The sequence below is a fragment of the Physeter macrocephalus genome, chromosome 1, assembly GCF_002837175.3.
Source record: "Physeter macrocephalus isolate SW-GA chromosome 1, ASM283717v5, whole genome shotgun sequence".
In the NCBI taxonomy this organism is placed as follows: Eukaryota; Metazoa; Chordata; class Mammalia; order Artiodactyla; family Physeteridae; genus Physeter; species Physeter macrocephalus.
In genome coordinates this window covers 99,851,549-99,864,865 of record NC_041214.2, presented here as the reverse complement: position 1 = coordinate 99,864,865, position 13,317 = coordinate 99,851,549, and the positions used below count along the sequence as shown (strand labels likewise).

At 41.0% G+C, this 13,317-nt stretch overlaps 1 protein-coding gene across 1 annotated transcript in view; it reads right to left on the bottom strand.

Moving 5' to 3' along the window:
• Positions 1 to 847: 847 nt before the first annotated feature.
• The window catches only part of ZBTB20 (zinc finger and BTB domain containing 20), a 56,618-nt gene continuing 44,148 nt past the window's right edge, over positions 848 to 13,317 (bottom strand). The window contains exon 5 of the transcript XR_008617529.1: positions 848 to 8,451. The gene's annotated coding sequence lies outside the window, so the exon portion shown is untranslated. The remainder of the gene's footprint in view (positions 8,452 to 13,317) is intronic.

The window sequence follows — 13,317 nt, the reverse complement described above, 5'->3', positions numbered from 1 at the left end:
GAGCTGTCAAATTCTAATTACTTCTAAGATTTAAAAAGGCAATAAAAATAAATCCAATAAAGAAAAATTGAAAGAAAAAGCAACAACTTCAAAACTAGGCTTTTAGGCACTGTTAAGGTCTTCTGCTTTATAAAGGATAGTCTCTGATGGAGCAGCCAGTAAGTAGGTTCTGATTAATCCTCCAACCCTTCCTCCAGTTTCAAAGTTGGCCTAGCTTGTTTCAGATAAACCTTTCACCTCACTGGTTTTCAATGTTTATTGCACTGTTCCCTTACTGTCATCTTAAAGGATTTTACCACATGCATGGCCTTCCTCTTTGGTTAGCCTGGTCTAGGTTTCACCCAGCGATGAAGAAGCATGCTCAGGCTGAAAGGATACCTCCAATATGGACAAGGGGAGGTTTTTCTGAAAGGAGGCCCTACCTCGGGCCAAGGCGAAGACTTTCCGGTCACCTCGGTTGGCTTCCTCACCATTGCAACTCTTACTGAAAGCTTAGTTGGAGACAACGTTGGGCAAACTTCTCCTTAAACGTCTTCAATTTACAGTACTAACTCAGCTTCTTTATAATAAGAAAACAGATCCTATCAGCATGGCAGTTTCTAGGCCTGATCAAGAGTTGGCAGATTCTACGGATTTTTACCAACTCTGCTAAGACCAAGCATGACGGAAATAACCCTCCATTTTTGTGGTGCTTCTAGTTTCAAAACTTGCCTCTTTCTTTCCCATACCTCACACACTCTCCCGGCACAAGTAAATACATTTCAGTAGTGCAATGCAGTGCAGTCATATTTATTTAGTGCAAAAAAAAAAAAAAAATAAAAAAAAAAAATAAAAATAAAAGCCCTATTACAGCCCCAAGCTCAACCCTAAACAGCTCTTACTAAAAGTTACCAGTGCCACAAAAGTGGGAAATTCAGTCCTTACCTCACACTTCTGTGAGTCATCTCTTTCATTGTCCCTGTTTGGTTCAGCTCAAAGGAAGGAAACAACTAGCATACGCCTAGGCATTATTCTGTAAAATGTTAAGCCAATAGGCAGAAAATAAAGGGAAGGAGTTGAGTTGAAACCAAGGGTAGTATTTAGAAGAGGAGAATAGCTATTTAATGCAAAGATCAGTAGTGGTTTTTACTGAATGCTTTTCATCATGTCAAATGGCTCCGATGCTAAAGGGAATGGGTACAGAAAAAGATAAAGCTTTCCTGTTTCCCAAAACACGGTCCTAAATTTAACAGTGCTGGGTTCTTATTTCTGAATAGTGCAATCAGCTATTCCTCGAGGGCTTTGGGCAGCAGCCACCTTACCTAACATAAATAGGGACACTAAGAGCACTCACTTTTTCACATTGACCTTCTCTCTTGCCTCTTTCCTCTGCTATCCATTTTTTCTGACTACACATAAATACAGATCTACATACACATACACAGAAATTCTCAAGGCCCCTCTCAGGATGATAGATTGAAAATTGGTACAAATAGCTCAATGACACACTCACACCAAAAGTACAATTATTAAATATAAAAGTGAATTATTACACCAAAATTAAGGGTCTGCATTGTACCTCTTCTTGTATTATTCTGTAAGAAAAAACATTCATAGCAGGATGTCTTATGGAGCTTACTTTTTGCTTAAGATTAATCTGGACTTAGTTTGGGATATGGCAGTACTGAGTGATTTTGGAGAGATGCCTTGCATTTGATCATCCTCCAGAATCATTCTCTCCAGTTTGCCTGGGTCCCCACCCTCCAGGTGTAAATCTGCTTGTTTGCACACACCACATGCATGCTGGAAGTCTCAGGAGGATCAATATGTAGTTGAGAATAGATTATAGAAACATTAGTGGGGTCAGCACACTCAAATTCCTTTGGAACACTACGTTATCATAGAGTTGCTTGATTCTATCAACTTCTTGCCTTTGTTTGCCACGATGAGGAGTACCAAGATTTACTCTGAAAACCACAGTTCTTTTAACGATAGTGCAAAAAAACAAAATTTAATTACATACATGAAAGTTACCCTTAATTTATATCTCAGTAGGCCCCTCGGGAAAACGTAATCACTGGGACTAAAGAAGGAGTTTAATTGCTGACAATGCTTTTGATAACCCTCTCTTACAAATCTACATATAGGTGGTTCCAAATCAAAGTTTGTGCCAAGGAGAGCAGGAGAGGAGTAAGTCACCTTATTTTTCAAAGAACCCTCTGGCAGTGGACGTACACTAAGCACTTTAGTCTATGTCTAAAGCTTGTATTAAACTTGAACCATTATTTTATTGTCCGTTATCTCTCTGCATAAGCCCCGGAGAGCACATTAGTAATGGGAGCAGTCAAGGGTTTCTATAATTTCTCTATATGGTTTTGATAGCATTAAGAGAAGTCTTAAATCACAAAGAAGTGAGGTTATTTTACTAATTCTGAGGCCTATAATAGTGAGAATGGGCAAAAATGTCAAAGGGCGAGTGGTGCTGACTTTCCCTGCTAACCCTGAGAACTGGCTTTAGGAATCCAGAACTGTATCCAATTTAGTCCCATCACATTGTCCGGTTTCCCCTCTTTGCTTTTCCTCTGTTCACTTAATTGAAATTGCAATTATTTTAAAGATTCAGCTAAGAATGCAAATTATAGCATAAAAGACAGGTTATAAAAAGGTTGTCAGGCTATCTGTAAATTGAATTGAGTTGAAAACAGTATGCTTTCAAATGAAGCACTACAATTTCCTCTTTTTTTAAAGCTTCTAATTCGGTTTTTCTTTCTTTTGTGGTGGTGAGAGTACGGACGGGTGAAGTACTGGCAATGCCAATCTCCCTCTGTGACTGTCACCTCCAGTGCCAGGTTGGGGAGATGACAGGCCATGGAGGAGTGGTGTTTCACCATTTAAGACCTCATGAACACATGCAGTTTTGAAATGAAGAGAACAGAAATCTGAACAATTATAGCAATCCACAGATCAACTGATTTTGGCATTTTAGTAGTATCCTTTCTTTTTCTTTTCTGGTGCTTCTGTCCTATATTAATAAGAAACATCCAAAGAGGATTTTCATTACATTAGTCTATCCTCGGCCTTACTTCAAAAATTTGAGGAGACAATAAAGATTTGTAGTGTGAAATTGCATGAACTTCATCTGCAGTCAATTCCCATCCTTAGGCCTCATACCTGTAAAGTTTAGGTAAATGGGGTTTCTTTTTCAAGAATGGGGTTTCTTTTTTATTTTAACTATTCTACCCTCAAAGTGCAGAGAGACTCTTTCTCCTCAAAGCTCTCACATTCTATTCGAAAAGGAAGATAAGATTTTCATGGAGAATAGACTCCTTAATGATAGAATGGAAGGCTTTTCATTCTAAGAGGGAAAGGAGTAAGGTAAGGGTGGGCAGTGATTTGACTGATGCCTATGGCCATGGACAGTATCAAATTAAAGAATCAAAATTTTTTACTGCCTTGAGAAGAAAGAGATAAAGGGAAACAAACAAATCAACAAACAAACTTCACTAAAATACACATTCCTCCCGCTTCAGGTTTCTAAAAAGTAATAATTATGCTTAAATCAAGGTTTACAGATAGCAAACAACTGTTTTAATGTGTAAAAGTATTATCCCTTTGCTTTACTATGTTAGTTTCACTTTCTTTGAAGGAATTGTATCCATGCACACTTGTCCTAAAGTCCAGTGCAGAAAATAAACTGGTTTGCTACCAGCCTCAATCTCAGAATATTTCCTAAGCTCTATCTGCAAATCCTAAAACTGTATATCTGTAAAATGAGATGCAGAGCTTCTGAAATGCATTGTGGGGGTGGGGCCGGGGGGAGGAAGCAAGCTTTTTATGGAGGCAAAGAAAGAAATCCCTTCCTGTCCTCCCAAATGTATACTGTAATGTTTCTGACCGTTATTTTGCCGCATTACTTACCGTTAGGGCTACCGGTGTTAGCTTAGAAAAGCAGGAGGCTCGAAAGTAACAAGAAATTCACATCCTGGACTCTCCAGAATATTAAACAGGATTTCAACATTAATCTAGACTAATGCAGAGGCTGTGGTGAGAAATCTGGGGTCTCAGGGTTAGAGCTCTTCTTGGAGCACTAGAAGGAACAAGGTCAGGAAGGCATCCTGGGGGCTTCCCTGGGGGCTTCCCTGGGGGTTTCCCTGGTGGCGCAGTGGTTGAGAGTTCGCCTGCCGATGCAGGGGACACGGGTTCGTGGCCCGGTCCGGGAGGATCCCACTATGCCGCGGAGCGGCTGGGCCCGTGAGCCATGGCCGCTGAGCCTGCGCGTCCGGAGCCTGTGCTCCGCAACGGGAGAGGCCACAACACTGAGAGGCCCGCGTACCGGAAAAAAATAAAATAAATAAAAAGAAGGCATCCTGGAGGAATCTTTGTGATAAACTGGACCAAAGGGGACCCACCAGGACCAGATCCGCTCCTCCTCCACATTATACTTTAAATGATGGCATTTAGGATTTAAAAGAAAGTCTTTTGTTCTTTCAGAAGTCAATGCCTGAGGAGAGGAATATTTTAGATGAAGAGTACTTAAAAAAAAAAAAAAAAGATAGAGGGAGTCAGAATGGACAAAGAAAGAGAAGGAGATAAGAATGATGGGGAGAACATGCTAAGTGAAGATGACAGTCCTAAGCAACATACACGCTGACTTTAAGAAGTGTTGGTTTCCTACTAGATGTGGGACTCAGGGAGGTTTTTGAACCTCTTCTTTATTGCATTGCTCTCTATGGTGTGAGATGTTAAAAATTGGTTTGATTAAGGTAAAACCTGCATCAAGCGTCAAATCAAATTAAGACTACATTTCTGACATTAATGTTCTTTCTGTTTGTCAATGGGTAAAGCAAGAAATGAAAGCATACCCCTGTGTGCTCAAAATCAGGTAGTGCTCTAGATGCCACAGAATGGTCCACCCAAGAGCCGAGAGCCAAAGCAGTATCACAGAAAGAGTGCTGGACTGGGAGTCAGGAAAGACTGTGTTACAGAGTTGTTCAGATTGCGTCATAAGCATCCTGTAAAGGGGGAGACCCAGAAATGTATGAGTCTTTTGGACAATGCTCTGGCAACCAGACAGTTGTAACTCACTGAAATGAGATCTAGCATGATGACCAAATTACATGGTGAATGCTTAGTTACTGGGGAGTGCATTAAATGGCTCTTCAAGTATCTGTTCTGCCCTATTATTATTTTATTTAAGCACATATTAAGTTTATGTTTAAAAATATGTGGTTGCAAAATAGACACTTTAGGAACTTTATGGATCTTTTCATCCCTTAGTAAATTACTGCTTAAAGTTCTAAACCAATCAACAATTGTTTTTCAAAAACATGACGTGAAAAAAATGCTTCCTAATTATCTCCTGTGATGCCTTTGAGTAGAAGTGGATTTACCTGTTTTAGAAGAGCTCACTAGGGCTTGAGCAGGTATCAGAATTATTCTGAAATGTTACTCCTTTCATTACATTTCTCTAAGTCTAGTACCTGTATGTCATTTGGCTAAATATTAGTAGGAGTTGAAAGAGTCATCACCGATGATTTTTTTTCTCCCTCAGAAATGGTCTACTCATATCAGGAATTTGAACACTGTGGTATTTAAAAAAGAGAAAAAAAAAAAAAAAACCAACCAGAAAATATTTTTCCCTTTGTCTTTGGCCAAATGTGAAGGTGAAAAGAATTTGTGACCTCAGCTAGTACGGCTGACATTTAAAACTGTGACTCAGGTCCTCCCACTCTCAAAAGAATACAGATAACTTTTAAAACCTGAAGGTACAGTGAAGACATACTTCACTCTGCCTACGAGTCTCATGCTGATGAACTCACTCATGTCAGTGCTCCTTCACCACATAGAGCTCAAAGAAGGACATTCACAACGGGGTAGGGGGAAGGGAAGGAAATGAGTCCTCAGGTGTCATGATGATTAGAGTTCTTAAGGCAGTGAAGAGAGGAAGAGGTCATTTAAAGTCTTAGAGAGAAACAAGAAATAAAGAGAACGGGTGAGGAAGAGGAAAGAGGAAAATAGTGAAGTTGATACAATTTGGGTATTAAGTAATCACTGGAAAAGGAACAGCTCACTTCACCCTCAATTCACTATGACGTTGGTCTAGTAGAAATATATTTAGTTGAAAACTTTGGAGAAACAGATGGATATTTTTGCTTTGGGACTCAATACTAGCCCCTTCCAAGCAGATTAGAGCAGGTAGTTCCTTAATGAGTACCGCAAGTAGAGGGCAAGGAGGGGAGTTGGATAAGGGAAGGGGGGAGGGCTTGTTGGAGGGGCACAGCAGAATGGGGTGGGATTTGAAAACAAAAATCGACTGGAAAAGACGAAAGGAAGGAATTGGTGTTATTCACACTGAGAAGCCTTAACGGTGGTTCAGTGTGGGAAGGGTTCTCACGCTGAGTATGACGAACAGCTGTTTTCATCCTGTCCTGAATGTAGAACTGGTCTCAGGCACCCAGGACCGAATGTAAAGTTTATCCATCAGTGGGGTTTTCCAGGCATTGGGTTGAGTAGCGGAGGGAAGCTGAAGGAGCTCTTTATCTAAAAATACTATTTGAAAATATTTCTTGTGAGGAAGACAGGATGCCTGATTTCTGACGTTTCCGTGATGGCCTGGTTAAAGAAGAAAGGCACCAAGTTCCCACCTTAATGGACAAATGTAGGTATTGAGGGCTAGATACCCAAGAACCACTATTTTATGGATTCTGCAGACTAAAAAAATGAACTATAATTTTCTGAGTTCTAGTTCTATCAGCCTCTGTCATGAAAAAGTTCCTAAATTCTGATTTTATTAAAAAGAATCTCCTAGGAAAATGAACATTATATTGCTAAGCTGCCTCCAGGGAAGCACTGAAGACTAGTTAAAATAACTGTAAGCATACTGAAAACAGAAAGTAATCAGTAAAGAACTAGTATTAAAAATCAATATTTGAAAATACAAGTGGGACAACTAGGCCTTTAACTGCCTCCTGCTTCTCAGATGAGCAGCCCTTTGAAATGCAGCCTGTAATTGTTGGTCAGATCATATGGAGGTTAAGAGGCCCCTTGGTCATGTGTTTAAAAGCAAATATAGACAGTGACAGTCCTAGAGGGGAAAATCACAGATACATTCATATGCACTTCTTTTGTTCTTCAGATATTGAGAGGGTCAGCTACAAGATCACTTTGACTATGAACCTCTTCGTGTTGGCCACACCAAAAAAAATGTTTTCTTAAAAGAGTTTTCACTTTCCTACATTTGCTAAGTCTGAGCTTAAAAAAAAATTCTAAAATCCTGTAAAGACAATACTGAAGCTGATAATATAAAAAGCAAACTAGAGCAGTAATGATTATTATTAAATGCACCAGATTAACTGCAGCAGGTTGGTGATGGGTGATAAATGCAACGAAATAGCATTTCAATCAACTCATGATCATAGGCAGATTCAAAAGTTAAAATGAATATAATGTAATATATATTTCAATATAGAGTTGTTATATATAATGTGTATGTTCTAGCTTTCAGAAATACTGCAATGTAGTGTACTGTACTTAAGTAAGCATACCTAAATAGTAACTCAAATTCTTCCACAAAGTCACTAGTACTGTTAACTAAAAAAAAAACACAACTCATTTTTTTCCAGTAAAAAGAAATACCTATGGTTACAGTCACAGACTTCTTTTGCATATAGAAAGACAATATACATTTAAAACAATAGTAACAACAAAAAGATTGCAACTGTAAGTAGCCTTACTTAATTGGGGAGGGGAAAAGTCACCAAAATAGAAGAGGAAAGAAAACGTCCTCTGAATTCTGTAAGTGAGCAGAAATAATCCACATGTCATAAAAAATAAGAAACCATCTAGGAAAAGAAGGGCGTGGGAGTGAGAAAACTGAATCCGACTGTTTCCAGGCCACCCTTCAAAGTCAGCTATGAGAGCCAGGTCCGTTTGTTCAGAATAGTCCACTAGAGCGCATTCTACTTTAATGTTCGAGATGGGCAAGAGCCATCAATTCTTAGAGATTACCGAAAACGATTCTTCTGAGAGTCTATTGGTTTGCTAGACATGGTAAACAACCCACTCCTGGAAAGACTTCAGCAAAGGCCACATTGGTTTCACGAGACACAGTTTGTGACTGATGATGGTTCCCTGCAGATGCAGGCAGGATTAGGAAGCTTTAGTTTGGGAGTCAAACTTACAAGTGGGTGGGTGTTTGTGTGCACACACTGGGTTGCATAGAGGAAAGGAATGGAGGCTTTTAAGCCATGGAAGGGCTCAGGCAAAAGTTTGCATGGGCCTTGCCTGCCTGGCCTTGGTGCCCGCTCCTGCACAGGAAACCTGGGTAGAGGGGGTGCCCCACATTGCTGCTCCCTCTTACCTACTTGCCAGTTGAGTACATCTGTTCTGCCTTCTTCTGGAGGAAAGCAGCCTGTCACTGTGGGTTTGCTGTGGATCCAACAAGCTGCCTTTGTGTCTCCCAACTCTGAAACGCTACGAAAAGCAACAGAGTGGGCAGGTGACTGCTTCCTGGGAAGGGAGCCACCAGTCTTGAGCACACTGGCGGGAAGAGGCAACAGTATCTACGCCCCAGGACCTATGCCTGTGTGTGCTTTGTTTGAGATGCACACATACTCCCAGACCACAGCAAGTACACATGCAAACACGCATGTCCACACACACGTCAGTAAATCCAATAGAAGTGCAGTTCATTAAGTGCACTCTACTCCACACAAGCATATTCAAGTTTCTCATGAAAGGGGTACATAGAAATTACTGCTGGTTGGGCTCCTTCAGAATGCCCTAAAGCCTCATCACAGATAGTGGACATCACTAATGCACCCAACTAAGGCAACAGATTAGAAGCACATACATGAGATATCTGAGACCTTTGACTAACTATAAATTCCAGACTTTATCTTGTTGTCACTAGGGAATACGAATGTGGAACAGTTTTGTACTGAGAGCACCTCACACTGCGTGTGTACATGCATAATGTATACTCATTTACAGACATTTTGGACAGCAGCTGTGACATACTAGATGGGTTAAGTCCCTTTCATTACTAGAATCTACATATAAATTGCAATGATTCTGCTGGGCAACAACAAACTTCTGTTGCAACGGTAGTAGAAACAGATGTCTCCTATGGGGTTAATTTTTTTTTTTTCCTGCCTTGGGTTAGAACCTCATTGAAGCATTTTGAATCAAGGAAGCCTCTGAATTTGAAAGAGGGCTAGTTAGGGACTTTTTACACCCTAATTAGGTATCTCAAAAGCCAGGACTCCAATAACTGCAGCTAGATTTTCCCTATGATCTGCAGATCGTGCTCCTTCATTGAAGACTTGAAAGTTGTGAGTTTGCATTTAAACAAAGAACCACCAGATAACCCAGACGCTCACTGGAATTGAGAAAAAAAAGTTTAGAGATACAGACTGTACAGGAAAAGAAAGCTTTTTGTTGACATTGTTCTCCCTGTTAAGGAAATGATTCAAACCAGCATTTTAGGCACCTGTGATCGTGTCTTATGGGACTCGCTATTTAGCTAATAGGATGTCTATTTTACATCCAGCCCAGACCTATGTCACTGAAATAGGATAGGAAATAGCAGCCACTTCCTGAGGGCAGCCAGTTCCTGACAAGTTTGGTGCCTCCCCCTAAAGTCACTGTTTCCATAGTCTTCAGTCATGAATAGGGCTCATTTTTGTAATAGTGCAACCATAAAAAAGCAAGAAGTGTCCACGTCTTCACACCCTTCCCATCTATCTTCTGTTCTCTTCCCTGGGCTTTCTGACTTAAGGCAGTAACTCTTTACTATAAGTGGCTTCCTGTGAAAGTACCTTAACTGAGGTTGCTTCAGATAAGATTTAGTCTGAAATTATTCAGTTTTTGGAGCAACAGCCTGGGCCTGAAGAACCACCGGAAACCAGGCATTTCTGGTCAGCGGTGTGGAAAATGATGTTTCTTGTTTCAACCCAGGGAGTTTCTACCCCTCGTTCAGTGAAAGACATAGTTCTGAAAAAGAACGCATGCTGTGCAGTCCTCATCTTCTACCTCTTCACCCTAAAAAGAATCCAGAGGAACCCTAGTGTTCCATGCCATTTTCTGGGATCTGTTAACGTGCACCACTGACCACTATGGATTTGGTGTCCCAGGAGAAAAAATATTCAGAGACTTACCAAGTTCTCTGGGGTGTTTTGGTCAGGCTAATCATCTTAGCACCTAGTGTTAGAAATGATGCTTTGGGTTAGTAATTTCCAGGCTCTGCGTTTACAGGAACACTGAGTCACCACAGCTTTCCTACTTGGGGAGGTTTAAGCAGTATCAGAAATGGCAACTACACAAACAGCTGTTGCAAATCTGAAAATATTCTCTCTGGAGCAAGAGCTCCTCTGTGCCCCTTTTCTGTCTCCATATGCGGCCTGAGCCCCAGGGTAGAGATTGCTTTTGAAAGTTTGCCCCGTGTCATCTATTTCCCGGGCACCTAAGAGAACAGCCCATTTTTTTCACGAGAACACAGAAGAGAAAGCAGCTGCTAATGGACCACCGTGAGGGCGCGTCTAGCCTCGGGGAGCCCGGCTCAGCTCAGGCACCCTCCTCGCACACCGCACACCATGGGGCACTGGGTTGCCTGGCACTTCTGTGGAATCAGGGAGTCGATTGAAATTCTAGTGCACCCTTCCTTTTGTTCGACACCAAGTCCCATGGTTCTGTCTTTAGTGTCCTATTTTTCTCTTTATAAAATTTCTTTCTCTGGGGGAGAAAATTGGCCATTTAAATAAAGTTCTTTTATAGTTAGTAAAGAGGTTTCTCAGAGCCAGAAATCACTGAAAAGTCTGTTGACCCTACCCACGGAAAAGCCCAGAGCTTTCTCTAAATGTCTCTTGCCAAACCTCCTAGTGTTGCGATTGGATGCTTTCTGGCTTCGCATTATTGGTGCTGAATACGTTTTGCAATCCTTCTGTTCCCTTCTCCAGGGCTCCCACTACCCTGGACTTCAACTCATGACCATATTATTCTTTCAGAAGATTTCTTTTAAGAGTCAGGTCACAACAGAAAGGGCACTCTCCCTTCTCCTAAATCCCAGGGGCATCTCAGGTGGTGCCTACTCCTCCCTTGCGCCTTCGTTTTGCCTCCTTTTGCTGCGGCAGCGCACTGGCTGTAGCAGATGCAGACCTGATGTGGTGATCTGATACCTTTGCTGCAGTCACACATCCTCTGCTCCCAGCCCCGACTGATTAAATGACATCTTCTAGAACAATAGAGGAAGGCTCCAAAATGGGCATAGCTAGTGGGAATCCTGGCCAGATCTACCTCACTGCCCCCTTTCCTCAGGGCAGCAGGTATCGGGAACATTCTGGAGGAGCCACACCGAGGATGCGACGTGACCCTTATTATGTTCTCTCGGGGCTCTGAGGGATTTTATACGAAGCACACCTCACTTTCAACTTCTGTGCTGAGGGAAAACACTGATTAGGGGCCTGGGCTGGGCACATACTGTTGGTGTGCTTGTATGATGGGGTGCAGGTAGGTGAAGGCATTAGGACTAACATGAAACTAACACACCCAGAGGAAACCTTTTCTCTTTTCATATCACAATGCACAAATTCTAACTGTTCATGAGTTGGAAGAAGTTTTCTTGGTCCTTACAGAATGTTGAGCTGATACAAAATAAAATCCCTGTGACTTTTAAACACAGCAAATTCAAGTCTTTCCTTCTGAGGCCAGGAGCTACTGTGACCCCCGAGATGCCTAGGAAGAAGGAATGGGCTTCAGCCTGAACAACAAACAGCAGGAAAGTAGTCACCACACTTACTCATGGCACAAACAGATTCAGAGCGTTAGGAATTTGGGGAAGAAAAAGTCTAGAAAACTGTTATTAGAAGCTAAAGTTTACAACTCAAACTGTATAATAAGAAATATATTGATATAGAGACTTTCATTTCAGAGTCTTTTTTGGCCTGGCTTGTTTCTCAATCTTTTCCCATGTGTAGATTTGTATCAGATCCATATGTCTCAATTCCTTCCTTTTTGGGGGCTCTATTTTACACATTTGGGGCTTTGGCGGGGTACGAATTTTGGCATTTATTATATCAATAGGGGAAAATTTGCCCACCCTGCTAAGATGCTACTGATGCTTTAGTGCTAGAAAATTTTATTTTTCATAAACTGTGTCTAACTGTCTAGAGATAAATGTTCCCCTTTGACTTTTTCCTTTCCTTTGTCCAGCTAATCCAGTTTTAAGTCATAAATTGCTAAAAAAAAAAAAAAAAAAAGTACTTTTCCATACCAGATCTTCTTCCCTATACTCATCCTAAGAGGTCTTAAATCTGGAACACTTGCTTCCATTTCATCTATTTTTCTTTTTCCTGGCTATTAAAGCTTTTTTTTTTTTTTTTTTTTTTTTAGCACTCATAGCATCCTAGCATAAAGTTCCAAATGTAAGAAGATTGTTGGATTTGAAACTAAAAGAATAAAAGAATCTATGCTCATCTTCTATTCTTGAAGCAAAATGTTGGTGATTATTTAATTTGAAAGGAAGGATTGACAAACTAAAAGCATCTCTATCCTTTTGAAATAGGCACGGACTAGTTTATTTCCTAAAATGTAGGTCAGTTTGGAAGCAGCCCTTTCAGAGGCCAGAACATGGAGTAAGGTCCCACAGCAAGTTCACTGCTCCCCAGCTTAGATCTTCCACTCCAATCTAGCTGCTTCCTTTCTCCAGAGAACAATCTGTCAACTATTTTGGACTATGAGATGTTTGGGAGGAACAGACACACAGTAAGGAAAAGTCTACTGCTATGCAAACCTGGATAGTCCATATTGTTATAATGATTACATCACCTCACCAGGAATTCTTTGGGAGTCCTCTAACATTTACAAAAAAGAGATACTTCATTTGAAGGGAAAGGATGAATATTAGGGTTTAAACCCAACTGGTATTTTTTTCCCCAGGTGTTCTATAACGAAAGGTAAATTTTAACCCAATTGCTTAGTTTTTTACATGGCAAATCAGCACTAAGGCGAATGCGTCTCCCTCAGATTTGACAAGCAGATAGCTAAATGTGGCCCATACTGCCACCCAAGATCAAGTTTCTGGAGGTCCTATAACATCTGTCTACTTTGCTAAGGTTTGTGTAAGGCCACTGTTTTAAACGAGCTACTGTCCAATAATTCAAAATATTTTAAAGTGGCTTTTGGCCTTCTTCCATTTGTAACATATGCTGAGAGATTTCATGTCATTTTCCTCTAGATTAAAAAGATCTTTTCTGGGGGCTTCCCTTCCCTGGTGGCGCAGTGGTTGAGAATCCGCCTGCCGATTCAGGGGACACGGGTTCGTGCCCCGGTCCGGGAAGATCC